This window comes from Rhea americana, unplaced genomic scaffold (genome assembly GCF_003343005.1).
Source record: "Rhea americana isolate MKP2758 unplaced genomic scaffold, rheAme1 scaffold_24, whole genome shotgun sequence".
Classification (NCBI taxonomy): Eukaryota; Metazoa; Chordata; class Aves; order Rheiformes; family Rheidae; genus Rhea; species Rhea americana.
Window position 1 is genome coordinate 3,464,348 of NW_028186357.1, and position 15,272 is coordinate 3,479,619.

The 15,272-nt window shown below is 42.6% G+C and overlaps 1 long non-coding RNA gene across 1 annotated transcript in view; it reads left to right on the plus strand.

The window, feature by feature from the left end:
- LOC146595068 (uncharacterized) overlaps positions 1 to 15,272 on the plus strand; it is a 558,681-nt gene that overhangs the window by 234,228 nt on the left and 309,181 nt on the right. The gene's annotated exons all lie outside the window — the stretch shown is intronic.

Below are 15,272 nucleotides of genomic sequence, written 5' to 3' on the forward strand. Positions count from 1 at the left end.
TTGATTGTGTTCTGTTCATGGAGCAATAGCATCTAGGTGGCTTTTTTTTTTAATGACTTATGCGGAGGTGTGGAAAGAGGTGGAGAAGGTGAAATAYCTCTGTCCCCTAGCAGTGAGAGCTTTCCCATCGAGATCAGCGATATGGCAGTCCGGATCTGGTAGCATAGTAGCAGACTAGGCAGAGCCACTGAGCATGAAATACTTCTCTGCCCTTGAATAAAAGACTCAGGACTTCACATCCAGAGCGCGGTGTTGAAGCCCCATGATTTTCTTCAATTAACAACTAAATTCCCAAAGATTGGAATAAATCTAGGGGAAGAATTCTCTGGGAACACAATTTAAAGTGACTGGAGGGGAAGAGCATGCCGTATAAAATCTACCCTGGACAAGGAAAATGTATCAGTTTTGAAATGCAGCATGCAGCTGTTTCAACAGAAAATGAGTTCTGGGCTGAACCAGCATCCATTTGGTAGAGCAACAGTAGGGATGTCTTGTTCAGCTCTATCTTTTTACTRTTTACTTTGCGTTATTGCAAGTGAAGAGGCAATACCATTCAATGAGGCAAATTTCATTCTTAGATACATGCGCATAATTATCAATGACCTTTTATATCTGAGAGCAGAAYTGATTTTGATGAGAGCTCTACCTCCTGCTCTTAGGGCAGGGTCTTGCCCAATTTGTTTTACACGTTCAACAGTCATTATTTGGAGCCAGTCACAGGGATTGGCTATTACTGATAGGTCTTCCAGGAAATATGTCAAAGTTAAGTTTAAAAAAGAAAGAAAATTACAAARTTAACATGAACATGTCTTTCTCCCAATCAAATATTTATTTCGGTAGCTCTTGCTCAARTGACAAAATCTACCCATTGGGATGAAATTCATATGAAAGGTTTATTAAGAAAAGCACTTTAACAAATTCTTTATACACRGGGGAATATTACTCCAGATAAAACGAATTTGCAAAAATTAAGATCAACCTSCCAACAAATATTTCTCTGCTGCAAGATGTGCAGATCTGACTCAAACATTTTTTAAGGTTCGTCGAAATATTGTAGTAATATTTTGCTGTTCTGAAGTAGTTCTTGTCTTGAGGGATAGCTGGGCTCTCTGACACACTGTGGTAGAAGGTCGGGGAACTCTTACGGCAGCTATGTACTGCTCTCCCAAAGAGCACATGGCAGAAGSAAGGAGTACTCAAGCTCGTGTGCCCAGTGATTTTAGGTGTCATGATTAAATGCTGAATCCTTCATCTCTGAAAGAGTATCTGTTGGGSACAGGAGGAGCTCTCAGCTTTCAAGCTCAAAGTGGGGAATGGTTAATGTCTTCCTAAATGTAGGTCCGGATCATGGTCTGGATGGCTGACAGTGGTGCAGCGCGTGCCAGAATCTCCCCCTGGCTACACACGAAGCAGTAGATCCTCTGCGCCTGCATGTCTCTTCTTGTTTGTGCAAAAAAATTGGCTCCTAGAATTAGCGAATGCTTTTCAAGAATTTTGTCCAAGCAGTTTGCTGCAGTGAGTCAGTGGCGGAGGCATGAGCAGAACCCAGAGCTCCTCGCTCCTGGCCCCAGGCACTAACCACCAAGACCGTTTACTTTTCTGGCCAGGGCCAGAGTGAAGATGTGAAAATACCACAGGCAAAATTTGTTTTTTGCAATTTTTCCGCTCCGTTTTGCAGACTCAGGAGGTTTGGTTAGCCCTCCGTGTGGAGGAAGAGGGCGATGGTGGCTTTGCTGCGGCGTTTTTCACTGCTAGGTGTATGAAAGATGAGCCTTTCCTCTCGCCTTCCCCACAATCCTCTGCTTGAGAGAGGGTGGAGAGGCACGTGGAGCTGTACATCGCCTCCGGAGGAGCGCTCAGGCAGCCGAGGCACGGCCCGCGCGCGAGGGGAACGCTCACGGGCCGCGGAGGCTCCTCCGCAGAGAGCCTGGGCACCCCGGCAGGCCCCCAGGTGACGGCGAGTGGGTCGAGCTGTGGTCTGTGCTGGTGGTCACATCCCTGGGTGATCCTGCCGGGGACTCAACAGGCCGGCTGTACCCAGTCATTGAGGAGAGGCCTGTCTGTAATTAATGGCAGAGGGCCTGATACAATAAAAGGCACGTCTGCCTTCTGCCTCGCGAAGCCCACGTCGGGCTGCAAAAGACGCCAAAGAAAATCAATGTTAAGCAGCTTGTATGGATTTGTGCAGACCTATACAGTGCCAAAGTCCAGACATATTTCTCATTGAGCTGAATCCTTGTATGTTTTATTTATAATTTAATGCTAAAATTTATGAAGGAGATGCATGGCACAGGGAGAACCCATAACCTTGTCATTTCTTTTCTTAAAGCAGCAGCTACTAGAGCTAGGGAAGAATTACATCCTCCTCCCTTTCTCTGACTCCCCAGCAGAARATGTAACCTGATACAATTTCCTTTTTCACTCTGTGTTTGTACAGCTGAGTTGCCCACTGCATATCACACTGCAATTTTTGTATCAAAATCACTAACTGCCAATCACTTGCTGTGAAGTAAATCACCTCAAATGTTATTCATCAAGCATGCCGTGTTACATTAGAGATTTCTATAACTCAGACACTTAAGGTATGAAAGAAATTAATTGCCTGTATTATTTTCCATAAAAACAAATAAACAGCACTAGTTGCCTTTTTAAAGTCAATTGGAGGATTGATTTGAATTCAAATTTTATTTCACGTTAGTTCAGGCACTCACCACTAGAAGTTGTAATCTTGGGACTTTAAAATTGGTACTGTAATTTTAGACAGCTTCATGCTTTGAACATTTGTATTGAATTTCAAACCATTGCTATAATAAAAATAATAGACCTACAGATGTATTAAACCTGAGAGCAGCATTTGCAGTCTATTTGAAGGGAGGAAGGATTTTTTTWAAAAATGCATTATTTAGGAGTCTGACTTCTGTACTGTTCCATCGTGATGTCAGAGGTACGTTTTCCCTGAAACCACGGATCAGGCATTTCCCCTTCTGGTATCAGCAACAGTTGTGCTACGAAGCCCGGGTGAGACCACAAGGCGCGGGGTTTCTGCTGGTGTATGCTCAACCTGGCCAGCGCTGCAGAGCTTAATTGAATTGTATTTGAAATCTAAAACTGGAGAGGTTGCCAGGGAGAGAGCATGGCTTCCTACAGTGGAGAAGACCTAATGACGGGGAACCTCGAAACGTTTTGTTCTGCTAAATTGCCAAGGACAGGTGGGAGTCCAAAACTCACGTAACGCTCCTGGGGAAGCTTCCAAAAGTTGCATATATTTTGGTGTTCATTTGAATTACCCAAATGGCCTGGTTCAGYGGAATCTGAGCTGGGAGTCTCAGGGAAAAGGCTGTCACATGAGATGTCTAGTTAAATTTAGTCAAACAGTTAAATATTACCACTTTTATGGGCAAAAGAAAAGAAACTCCACCTAATCCAAACCATCTCACATTTTCTTTAACAAAAACATTTGTTTCCTCTTTTATCTCCCCAGGTTTTTTTTGTGCCATAAATATGTCAGTATTTTAAAAGATGTGGCTGCCCTTATAAATGTATYGAAGATAAGCCAGGTTGTAAAGGATTCAGGTTCATGAACTGTGTTTATACAGTCTGTTGTTTAGTACTCATGAATAATTGATTCTTGTCCTTCCTGCACAAATATTCAATCAGATACCATTCAAATTGATAGCAGGTGTCTGATCTAGGAAAAATGGCTATGTTCTTTGACTCAAGATGTGACTGTAATACAACAGAACTGCAGCGATGGAGAATGGGGGACAGTCACACGTCTCAAATCAGGACCTGTTGAGAGAAGGAGTTTCTAATTAAAACAGCATGCAGTGCAGTTATCTGGTATATTTTTATTAAGTAATTATCCCAAAACATATTTGTTGCATTTTGTTTTATTAGGTATATATGTGAAATGGGGAATGGATCATAATTTTTAAAAGCTGCTTATGCTGATAGGAGATGAGATTATGCCGAAAGAAGAGCACAGGTCTGTGGAGTCCATAGTACTGCAGAATCCTCACTTCCTAATAGTGAAAGACTGACTATGATTTCCCCAGACCATGTGATGACCAGGAGACATAGAATAATTGCATTACATGATATATTATTTAAGATCCAGGAGGAAGGTGCCTGTTCCTTAAAGCATAGAATCTTTTCAGAKGAGTTATAACTTTCCTCTACTGGAAGTATCTTGTAAGTCAGTTTATAGTGAAGCAAACCAAAATATGCATAGGAGTGGAGCAGGGAGCAGGACCTGCTGGCGTGTGCTTGAACCATGGAGCAGTGCTCATTTCTTGCTCAGGGAGGTTTGTTACGCCCGGTGTGGAAAGAGTGCCTGCGCTGCGAATATACATACAGAACCCAAATTTTGCTTGCAGGCACGTGAAAATAAGTCTGAGAAGTCAGAAGTCCAATATGCTCCAGCTAAAGCCAATACAAGTTTGATCATTGAATTAACCGAGAGAAAAATCGATTCTTAGTTGATATTACGAATTACAGAGTATTTTCCATGTATAATTTACTGATATTAATAGAGACTCTTTGGAAGAGCCATTGAGTAAATATGGAAATGGTTTTTATCATTTTATGGCATGCTGTCCTGCAGAAGTGACTGCATTTAACAGTTTTAAAATGTTCCTGTGGGGGGCCTCAGCCCCTGGAAGGCACAAAGGATAAAAATGATGCATCAAYGCTCGTACCTTTTGCATTGAGGACCCAAAGCCTGGTGCTGTGGAAAGGGAAAGGGCTGCAATTTTTTTCAGCTTGTTGCTGCCCAGATGATGGGTTTCCTTGCTGCACTCTCCAAGGGTATTCCTAGAGTTATTGTTTGGTTGTGCCTCTTGCCCCTGCCCTTCCTTCCCAAATACACTGCTCACAGAAGACGCCRAACTGGAAGCTCTGAAAACTCTTTTCTTCTGGTTGCTGACAAAGAAAGTTTTCTTTATTTCTTTATTTACAGCACCTTATATTTTCATCCTCTTTCCTGTCAAAATGGCTCTGTAGACTGAAGAGGTTCTCTTATGCAGAATTTATGTCCGTTCAGTCTTTGACAATAAACATTTGCCTACCAACGTGGAAAGATAATATTGTTTACAAGCGGGATGAGCTCAAACCACAGTCATTAGATTGATGAACAGTCACGTGAGGATAAGAGGTTTTTATAGTCCCATTGGATTTATACCGTTGAACTGAGCAGCTATTCGCTGCGAATAGTTCGTCGAAATTCGTCAGCCCGCTACCTCTCATGTATTTCCAAAAAATTAATTCAACCGTGGAGTGTTAACTCCCATTGTTTATTTGTGCCTTAATTACTGCTGGCAATTCTTGGATGGGACGTAGTGCCTCCCCACCTCCAGCCCGTCCGGCAGCCCTCTGTGCGCTCAACCCGTCAGTCCCCAAACGCGAACATTTGTGGAAGTTGCAGCTTTCTGCTTGAAGTGGGGAGAGGGGCTGAGGGACTGCGGCTGCTAGACTAGCTGCCAAAAGCAAGGTGTATTTCTGAGAGTTTTGCTTTTCTTTTGGATTGAAAAGCCCTTTTTAGGTTGCTTGTCTGGGAAGAGCATTCTGCTGCAGAGTGGTATCAAACGAAAAAGTTCTCTCGCTTTTCTTCTTTGAATACTAAGCACTGTCTGCTTCTGAAGGTTCAAACAAGTGCTTTAGTTATAGGCTGTCTGCTCAGCATTCCAGTGCATAAAAACTTGTATTTTTAGGGAACGCAGCCCCTGAAGCCAGTAGCACACTAAAATGCTCAATCTTCCATAAATATTACCCTTCCCCTGACCTTCCCTCATTTTCCATGCTGGATTCCACTTCTGAATCTATTCATTTTGAATAGGCAGCAAAATCCTTCCCTGGAATAGAGAACACAGATACACCTTGCCAGCTGTAGCAGTTCGTAATGTATATATTATTGAAATACTGGCAGTGGTCTCTGAAACCACAAGCAGAATTAGTTGTACCCAGAGAAACATACTTTCTTTTGGTGGCTTGAGTAGCCAACAATTACTAAAAATATCCTCCTCCTTTCTATAATTTCAGAAGATAACATAGTATTTAGTGCACAAGTGACATAACACATGAATCAGCTCTTCATAAAGATCTCTTTTTCCCATGGTATGTTAAAAATATTCAGCTGGGGCAACACACAAAGGCAGCAATTTCTTTCTGCTCTTTATTAAGAGCATTTAGTGTTTGTGAAAGGTTTTGAGTTGCCTGCCTTCCAATCTGAAACTTTCTCCTTGGCCAAGCACAGATGTGAATTCAGCCTTGCAACCACTTTATTTGTGTGCTTAACCTTAAGCGCAGGAGTAACTGCAGTGATGTTCCTAACCTATTATTTTATGCAGTAATAGCCTGCAGAGGCTCTGTATGAGGTGGATCCTGGCACTAGCTGCTAAGAGAGGGAGAGCAGAGTCGCTTGTGTCCTCAGCGTGAGGCCTGTGTCCTTAGCATGGTGTCTGCAAGGGGCCAGCCAGGCACTGCAGGAGGAGATTGGAGAAGAATGATCCCRTTGCAACATGGAGTATGACATTTGCATTGTTTTTATGCAATCTCTGCAGAAAAATGTATGTTTTGCAGCAACACAGTCACTTCAGGAGTGATCCATAGCTTTTGTATTGATGCTTGAATCCATGTGCTCAAGTTTTGGGGACCTCTGTCTGAAARGTTGTCATACAGACCAAGTTTGAGTGCTTGCAAAGTTATTTTTAAGGGATATGTATTTGCAGTAGTCAAATAGTAGTATGAACAATATGCTGTGTACTCTAGGGGTGGCAGGTTGGGAACTCYAAGGAAGAGACTCATTGGATTGAACAACACATCCTGGATCGCTACAGTAAGGAGTTAGGACCCAAAAGACAAAACTTTTGGAGATCTGGGCTCTGCTGTTATTTCTTTGCTTGGAAATCTTCCTTCTTTTTCTTTCGTTCTTTTTTTTTTTTAATCTCCCCCCCCCTTTGTTGTTGTTGTTGTTGTGAATACGGAGGATTTGGTGCTGTATTTAGTGCAAAGCCAATCTAATAACCAACTGCTGCTGAAAGGAATAGTTGTGTTTCTCTGCTCCCTTGGGCTCACTGTCCTCGTATCAGCATCGCTGCTCCAGCACCTGCAGAAAGCTTCCTTGTTTCTGTATTTAGTTTTCTGTTAGTTTAACTTCCTGAATTTGCTCATTCCATGCTCTGATGTGCAGGGTGGGGAAGCAGTGAATTACATGACCCAGCTTGGGGGGGCACTGTCTTACGTTAGGAAACCTTGACCATAGATTTACTTGGGATTGGGAATCATTCACACTGTATATTMACATGGAATTTTTAAGGATGTCCAGCGGTTCAGTTGTCCAGGAAGATCTCAGAGTGAACCCTTCAGCCTATTAGCGATGCAGCAGAGCACGCATTTCYGTTCAGCACGTCCCAGGTGATAACTGCTGTGAACTTAGGGAGGAGGAGGGAAGCCCCAACTCYGGGAGAAGAGTAAACATTGTACCGACCGTTCTGAAAGGAGAAAAAGAAGGAATCAGGAATTCATAAATGARCCAGCCCAATAGCTATTGCTCATAGCTATTTCCTGGAAATATACTGGAACAAATCTTTAAAGAGTTCCTTTATAACTATTCAGATAAGAAGGTGGTAAAAGACAGTCAATGTAAGATTGAAGTGGTTTGTTCTCAGCAAATATGTCTGATTTCTTTCTCTGGAAGAAACCTGGGGAAAAGGGGGAGAAGTGGCTGGAGTGTCTTGATTTCAGTAAAGCTTCTGTTTCTCTATCATATAATGTCCTTATGAAACAAAATAGGGGAARAAGTTTCAGTAGGGAGTCCACACCTGAAGAACTGCGTTGAGCACTATATTTTAAATATCAGGAAGGTATATTAAAGTCCAGAGAGTGTGACAAAAAAATGAGATTTATAGAACACAGTCTATGAAGAAAAGTTGTGGGAACAGATAAACCTACAGAGAAATCACCATGATAGTCTTTCCGATATGAGAGTTTGTTACGCAAAGGATGGTGCTTATTGTTCTGTCTCTACTTGAGGGAATTCAAAAGAAACCAATTTAATTTTCAGCCAAGATGAATTAGGATGACTRGGAGGAAAACTTTCTAACCACAAGGGGAGTTGAGTAATGATGCAGACGTCGGCAGAGGGTTTCCAGAGCAGGGTAGACAGATGGTGGGGAGGGGGGTCTGCCTCTCCTAATGATTCAAAGGCTGGGGAGGTCCTATCCAGGCCTGTGTTACTATCTGCTAAGAGYGACCCAAGAGAAAAGTGTAAAAGCTACTGCCAAGAGACTGTGAAGGGATGGTGGTTTTATCAGGTGTTGATAAATAGCTCTTTTCTTAGAGATGGGACTGATAATAGTTTCTAGGAAAAAATAGTATTTTCGTCGTGAATTGATGGCAAGTGATACATATATATAGGTATATGGGAAAACAAAATGTAAAACATTATAAAAACATAGAAAGCAGTGATCGGCCATCACAAACTCTGTTTATATGTTGTGATAATAAGCCTAACTTCTTGTATTGAACATCATTTATATTTGTGATCTAACAAAAGATTAAGGTTTTTTAAACTAGCTTTTGCTAGACTCACATGTAGTTTTAATTCACTTACAAATTTTTGTGGGCCTCCTGAGAACTTATAATAATAGGACAGGAGAGAATGATGCAGAATTCATTTTAATTTGCTTGTCTTGGAATACCCTTTGCCGTTTATATTACAAATTTCAATATACATCTCAGAGGATCAGAGCAAGTACAAATATCTATACCAATTTAAAAATGTACCATTTTTAGAACCTATCGTATATTCTCTGGTAAGGCATGCTATTCATCATCTTATGAGGCCAATTTTTCTTAGAAATATGTAAAAATATAYGTACAGCTAATGTACAAGATCCCCAAAGCTGTGGTTGGGAACATAAATTAAGCCCAAAGCATTCAATTTTAAATGTATCTTGCTTTTCTACAGCGCTTGGATGTTTGGAGCTCCAAGTATTTTCAAATCTGAATTACGTAAATTTTACAAAGTCCCAGAGATGGTGATAGTTATTACTGGTTTTATTCCTATTATTTCATAACCTTATCCTCCAGAGAAAATGCTGGTATTAAGACACAGTTATTATCCACTTTGATTCCAAAGGCCAGACTGAAATAAAAGGTTATGTGACTACGGTCGCTTGAAAGTTGATGCTGTTTCTTCCCGWCACTTCTAGCGCTGATAAAGCGCGGCGGGGCGGGGCGGCAGCGCCGGCTCTCCGGCCGCGGTTGTCGCGGCAGGGCGGTAGGCGTTCGCTGGTTCCTTCGTGTCCTGCCTCTGCTGGGCACAGTCTGGGCTGTCAGAGGTGGAAGTAGTGGATCCGCTTTTGTATGAAGCCCTCAACTATGAAGGCATGTACTGCGTGTTCTTGTGGCAGAATTACTCCGGTATCTTTGATGCACGGGGATTTGAACAGTTCGTGATCACTCTCAGTGAGTCCTTAGTCTGGAATTGCCGTATTCTCAGAATTACGGCAGACAGCGTGTACCGATGAACTGCGCAGCTGTAGTGTAGTATTTTGATCTTTTGTCACTTGCTGTTCGCATTGCCACTTGCTCCTCAGCCAAGGAAGGAGCAGTGACCCGCCTGGAGCCTCAGCTGACTTTCTTTGAGAAGTCCTGTAAGTAACAGTGATCAGAAGCACTGGAAATGAGGTATAAATTATTTGTAAAGGTGGAGCTCTGAAGTGCYGAACCCTTAGCTCATTTAGTTAAACAGTTAAATATTACCACTTCTATAAGCAAAAGAAACTCCTCCTAACCCAAAAACATCTCACATTTTTCGGAACAAAAACATTTATTTCCTTCCCCCCCTCACGTTTTTTATGCCATAAAGGTCATCCTTGATGTATTTGTTGAGATCTCCATCAACCAAAAAGTATTAGAGCCACCACTAAATAAAGTTAATGTGTCTAAAATGGCTGGTAAGCCACTCTGATGGGGTTGGTTTGTGCTGTGCCACGGGTTTGAAGCAGTTAAGAAAACTAATTAACATCAAGCAAGCGTACAATACCGTTTTGTTCTGTAATTCTACCTGTCACATTTTTATTTCCCATTTCATTCTCATCTCTCTTCATAATTGAATACAAAAATACTAAGCTGTAACTACYTGGGCGAAGAAGGGTGAGAAGCAGACCCTGAACGGATCAGCACGCGTATTAGAGGCTGCGCATTTTGAAAATCTAAAATTGGTCGGAAAGTGATGATTCAACCAGTAACGTACAGGATGATATATGTGACGAACTGGGAAGCTGCAAAGAGCTGAGTTGTGTGGCTTAACTGCTTTAATAGACACTGCGTTTTACAGACCAATGCTTGAACATCTGTATTGGATGGTTTCTAGTGAGGAAACAGCAGTAGCCATAAAATACTCAGCAATATCCTATATATAACAATGAAGGTTTGAAGGCAAGGACACTAGGTTATGCATTTCATTCTTTTCCTTACTGAGAACTCGAACAACAACACAAAGCAGGCGGAGCGGCGACTGATGTAATGTCTCCTCTGACACGGATTGCGTTCCAACATTTTTAATAACTCATTTTCCCGAGGGTGGGGTGGTGGGGATGCTTTAAGTATTCCCAGAAACCTTTAAAAAGACATGCACCCAAATTTCTGCTGGTCTCTGGCACCTCATACAGCTCATTCCTCAAGAAATTAGCTCCAGAGGAGGTTCTGGCTAGGGGAGGGTGGCAGCTTCAGTGACACTCGTCCTTGGGCTGCCATCGGGAGGAGGAGAGATGCTGCTGGTGCCTGCGATGGCTGCAGAGGGGAAGGGGCTGGAAGAGCACCCACGTGGCCTGCTCTGAGCCCGCAGCGGCGCCTGGGAGACAGCGCAGTGGCAGCACGTGCATGCTTGTCTCTGCACAAGTGGTTCCTTGGCACCGAATCCTTGCTTGCTTTCCTGCTGGCGCGAGGGTTAGAAGCACTGGGTAGTTTCAGCGAGCGCTGCCAGGTGCTTGGGGTCCTTTAAGCCCCAGGTGATGTCTCTGTGGCCATTTCTCTGCTGTTTGGGTGAGGGTGGCGGCGTGCTGCACATGATGGGTGGCTCGTCCTGGCTGTTGTCACATCCATCCATTTTGTAAACCCTTCAAAGGGAATGATGAGTTTGTGCTGGATGTTTCATCTTTGGCAATTTGGCCTGTCATTGGACGACTTCTGCTTTCGTGGCTTAGAAATACTTATAAATGGTTCTTATAAACAAAAACATTATAAAGATGTACATCTTTATAAATGTATAAATCTCATTGCACAGTCCTACGTGGATAAAGTTACCTTGAGAGGTACTAGCAAAAGCCCTAAACGTCGGCAGAGGGTCTCTGGCCTTTGGCTGGGTTTGTCTTTACCTCCCAGTAAGACGGAAGTCGCCTGTCTCTTCTGCTGCCTTTTTATGTGATTCACTTTATTTAGTTCTACTAAAACACATTGCCAGTGGAAACAGCCTGGCATCTCTCGTACTTATACATTGTCTGGGGCTTTGAACTACTGCATCCTGTGTGTATTATGTAAAATACATTTGGACTACTTATAACCCTAATATTGGGTTTAATTTTGGGTTTTTATTTTCTATCCAATTAATTGGGTTTTAATTTTCCATCTTGCATGCACAGTTAATAAAGGGAATTGTGCGTGAACAGACTGTGTTCACTAAAATTACGGGGACTTGAGGGAGCGTTGCAGAGGGCCTGGACACCTTCGGTGAGAGCTTTCCTCGCAGGGGAGCCAACCGCAGACGGACAAACTGCCCTGTGCCAAACCGCGGGCAGGCGTGCGGCGCCGAGCGCTGCCGGGCGGGCCGCGAAGCCCAGCGCTCGCTGCCTCGCCTCCACGGGACGTACTTCATCTGCTTTAGATAAGYTGTCTTCTAAACTAATTTGTTTTCTGTGGGGAGAGAGGGAGACGGAAGAAGGATCTGTTTTGCTTCTCTGATGCACTTCTAAATGCTCAGGTCACATGGTTACAGGCACTTGTTTGTGAAGGTCATTTGCCAAATACACTTTATTGTAGGTAATGTTTTCTTAGGAAGTGAAGTACTGTTTTCTGAATTTCTATTGTTGTAACTCATTCCCCCAGTATGTAACTGGTGGATTTGTGAGTTTTCAAAGAAGAAAAGGTCTTTCCATATCGCTAATGAAAAAAATATATCCAACATTGTATTTACAAATATTGAAGATTAAAAGGAGTGTTTTGTTTCTTGGCCAAATATAACAGGAGCATTTGATAAATTCTCATTATGTCCTTGTACTTCTTTAATCAAATACTTCAACTATTTTTGGCTCTTGTTTCTGTGGTTTTACTTCTGCTTCAGTAACTTAAACTGTACCATAAGAAAAAAAAAACATTGCCCTTTCCCTGTCTTTGTTAACATTAGAGAGATTAAATCTCCTACACTGCCCTACAACTAAAGCTGTATGCATGACCATTAGCAAAAGAGGAGTTACGTAGCTGCAGGTAGGCTGTGCACCTAGTGGGAGGCTGGGTGCTTGCAAACTGAACAACTCTCTCAGTGTTCTGCACAGCAAAGACTTCTGCTGCTCCCAAAGAAACAAAAAATTTATGGCCCTCTCCTGTTAGAGGTGTCCTGAATGGTAAAACATACATACGTTCCAAGTTCCACCATGTTCCTTCTGTTACAGCATGGCAAGTATGCGTTACCTTAGGTATTACCAAATGTATTGTTTGGTGGGATGGTTTCTCAGAAAGATTTAGCGGAACCAGAAGTATTTGAGGTGAATTGCTGAGATCCTACTTTGCGCCTTCCCCCTTACATTGTTTGACACTTGGGGATCTCTTCCTACCTTTTCCATAGCATCCGCCTTGATGGTGCTTTTGCTTCCGTGCTTTATAAGATCTCTTTCTTTTGCTTTATCTGGAGCTATGAGTTTTTCATTTCTGTCCATCCTTAAACTTCACCTCTGCCAGGGAGCTTCATGAGACTGAAAAGGAACATGCTTTCCCACCATCAGTGTGGAAGCTGGTTTGTGCCAAATTCATCTTTTCCTTTTCACAAAGCTTTTCTATGGGGCTGAAAGGAATGTCCAAATGGTGAGTCTGCTCCTTGGGTGATAAGATTTCCTTTCTTGTCTTTTCTTGCATTTTGAAGTGTCTAAATTAATTAAAATGAATTAACAATAATAAAAATGAGCAATAACTTATGACCCAAATCCAGATAGTCTGACTCTGCATATTTGTCTGACTTTATATACTCTATATATTTTTAGAGGTGATTTGCTTCTTCCAAGGTTTCTTTGAATCCTTAGCCAGTAGTATAATAAGGGGAGAGACAGACTGACATAGTCATAGCCGCAGCTCAAAGTCAACGTAATTAATGTTTTCGTGGGCAGCTTTTAATGCAAAGAACTTGATGGGTAGAGACCCAGTTTAACCAGAGTCCATAGCTATGTCCTCAAGTGTCTGAAATCAAGAAGGATGCTAGCAGAGCTTAGGTTGTGAATGTACTTCAGTGTTTCTCTGAACTGGGGACCACTCTTTTTCCACCATAATAAAGTATTTTGCACAACCCAAACATGTAGGTCAAGAGGCCAGAAAATTAGCACAAGCTGTAACACTCTTGTAAACGGGAGGTGGGAAGGGATCGATGGAAACAAAACCCAAAACCATTCATACATTTTAAACGATTTCCCTTCCCTCCATTCATGAAATGATACGGAACAGCTGGTCATGAAACCTGGCTGCATATTTGTTCAATTGGAAAAGATTACTAAATCAAATTTGTTGACCAATTTTCAAGTATGTGGCCTTGAGATATTAAAAGAAAAAAAAAAGTTTGCCTTGACTGAAGGGGAGGGGGCATCAGGCCGGTGGTATGAACATTTCAGGCTAGTGGGATTTTTTGGTGGGGAGGGGAGGAGGAATCTAATCGGTAACTCTTGTGTGAGTACCCAGCTTAAAACCTCGGGGAATTTTATATAGTGCATGTTGTCAGTATTTTAATCATCTACAGCTGTCAAAACTCTTGTAACCCGCCTCTTCTATTTAAAATGTGTCTTCTAGGCATAAAATAATTAAAGGTGCAGGACCATAAGGTAGGCTCAGAGCCRCTGCAATGTGACAAAACTCCACATATGAAAGGCATTATTTCAGGAAGTTTTAAATATAAATTTTGTTTTGTCAGAAGGCTGCAGGGCACACATTTTCTATACTGTCAAGCTTGATAGTAACAATATTTATATTTCAAATAAAAAGATTAAATTGCAGTCTTATGTGTTTCTGGTTTTCACATAGTTTTTACCAGTGTATCATAGTGTTCCATATCAGTGTGTCATCGAAACTTTTTTTTTTGCTGACACCAGTTTTGCTTTATTGTAATATTAAGTCTTGTACTGTCAGCCCCTGAATTGAAATAATGAGGGCAGACAGTAGTATAGTTTAGTAGTATAGGTTAACTTACCTATATCTTCCCTTTCCTCAGAATCCTCCCCCCACAGAATCCCCTGGAAACAACACAAAATAAAAACAAATCCATTCAAGAAGCCAGCTGTAAAGAAAGAGATCCGGAGGTTGCTATCATAAAATGTCTTTGTATGTATGTGTGTGTGCGTGCACTTGGATGTGCTTGTGTAATTTCTAGGTTTGTGTGCGTATARTTCTGCCATTTTAAGGCCCCAGCTTGCAAACTCTTGTTCATGTGCCTACCAACAGGCTTGAGCAGGTTCCAAAAAGCTTAGTATGAGAATACAGGTGARAGAGGAGGAGAGGGCAGAGACATTTCTGAATATTTTCATCTTCTCTATTTGTTTTTAATATTAAGAGAACTCACCCAAAGAATGAGTGTGCCCAAAATAAGTGTGTTTTGGGCTGCCTGGTTGGTACGTTGAGCTGCCACCCACAGGCCCGTCGCTCTCCCGTATTTGCAGCTTGGCAGCCCCTGGGGCTTGAGCTCGGGCTTTGGTTCACGCGGTCTGTGCGGCGCTGGGCTTCGCAGGGCGATGGGCGGAGATGTGGGAGGGTTCTGGCTCTGGCGGGGATTGAAGTGCCGGCTGGAGCTGCTTCCCCTGCCGGCCRGGGCTCGGGAGGCTCCTTCAGCAGAGCGCGAACATCACAGCCCTTGCGGTGGTCTGCAGCTGGCAAGGACTTGCTGTGCCCGTTCCCCTATGTCTACCACTGCGTGATGGTGGTGATGATGATGATTTCCCCTGCTATCGCTCAGTGCCAGCCAATGCTTAGAACTCCCCTGGCTGTGATGCATTTGACAGACTGGGTTAATCAGAAAAACAATT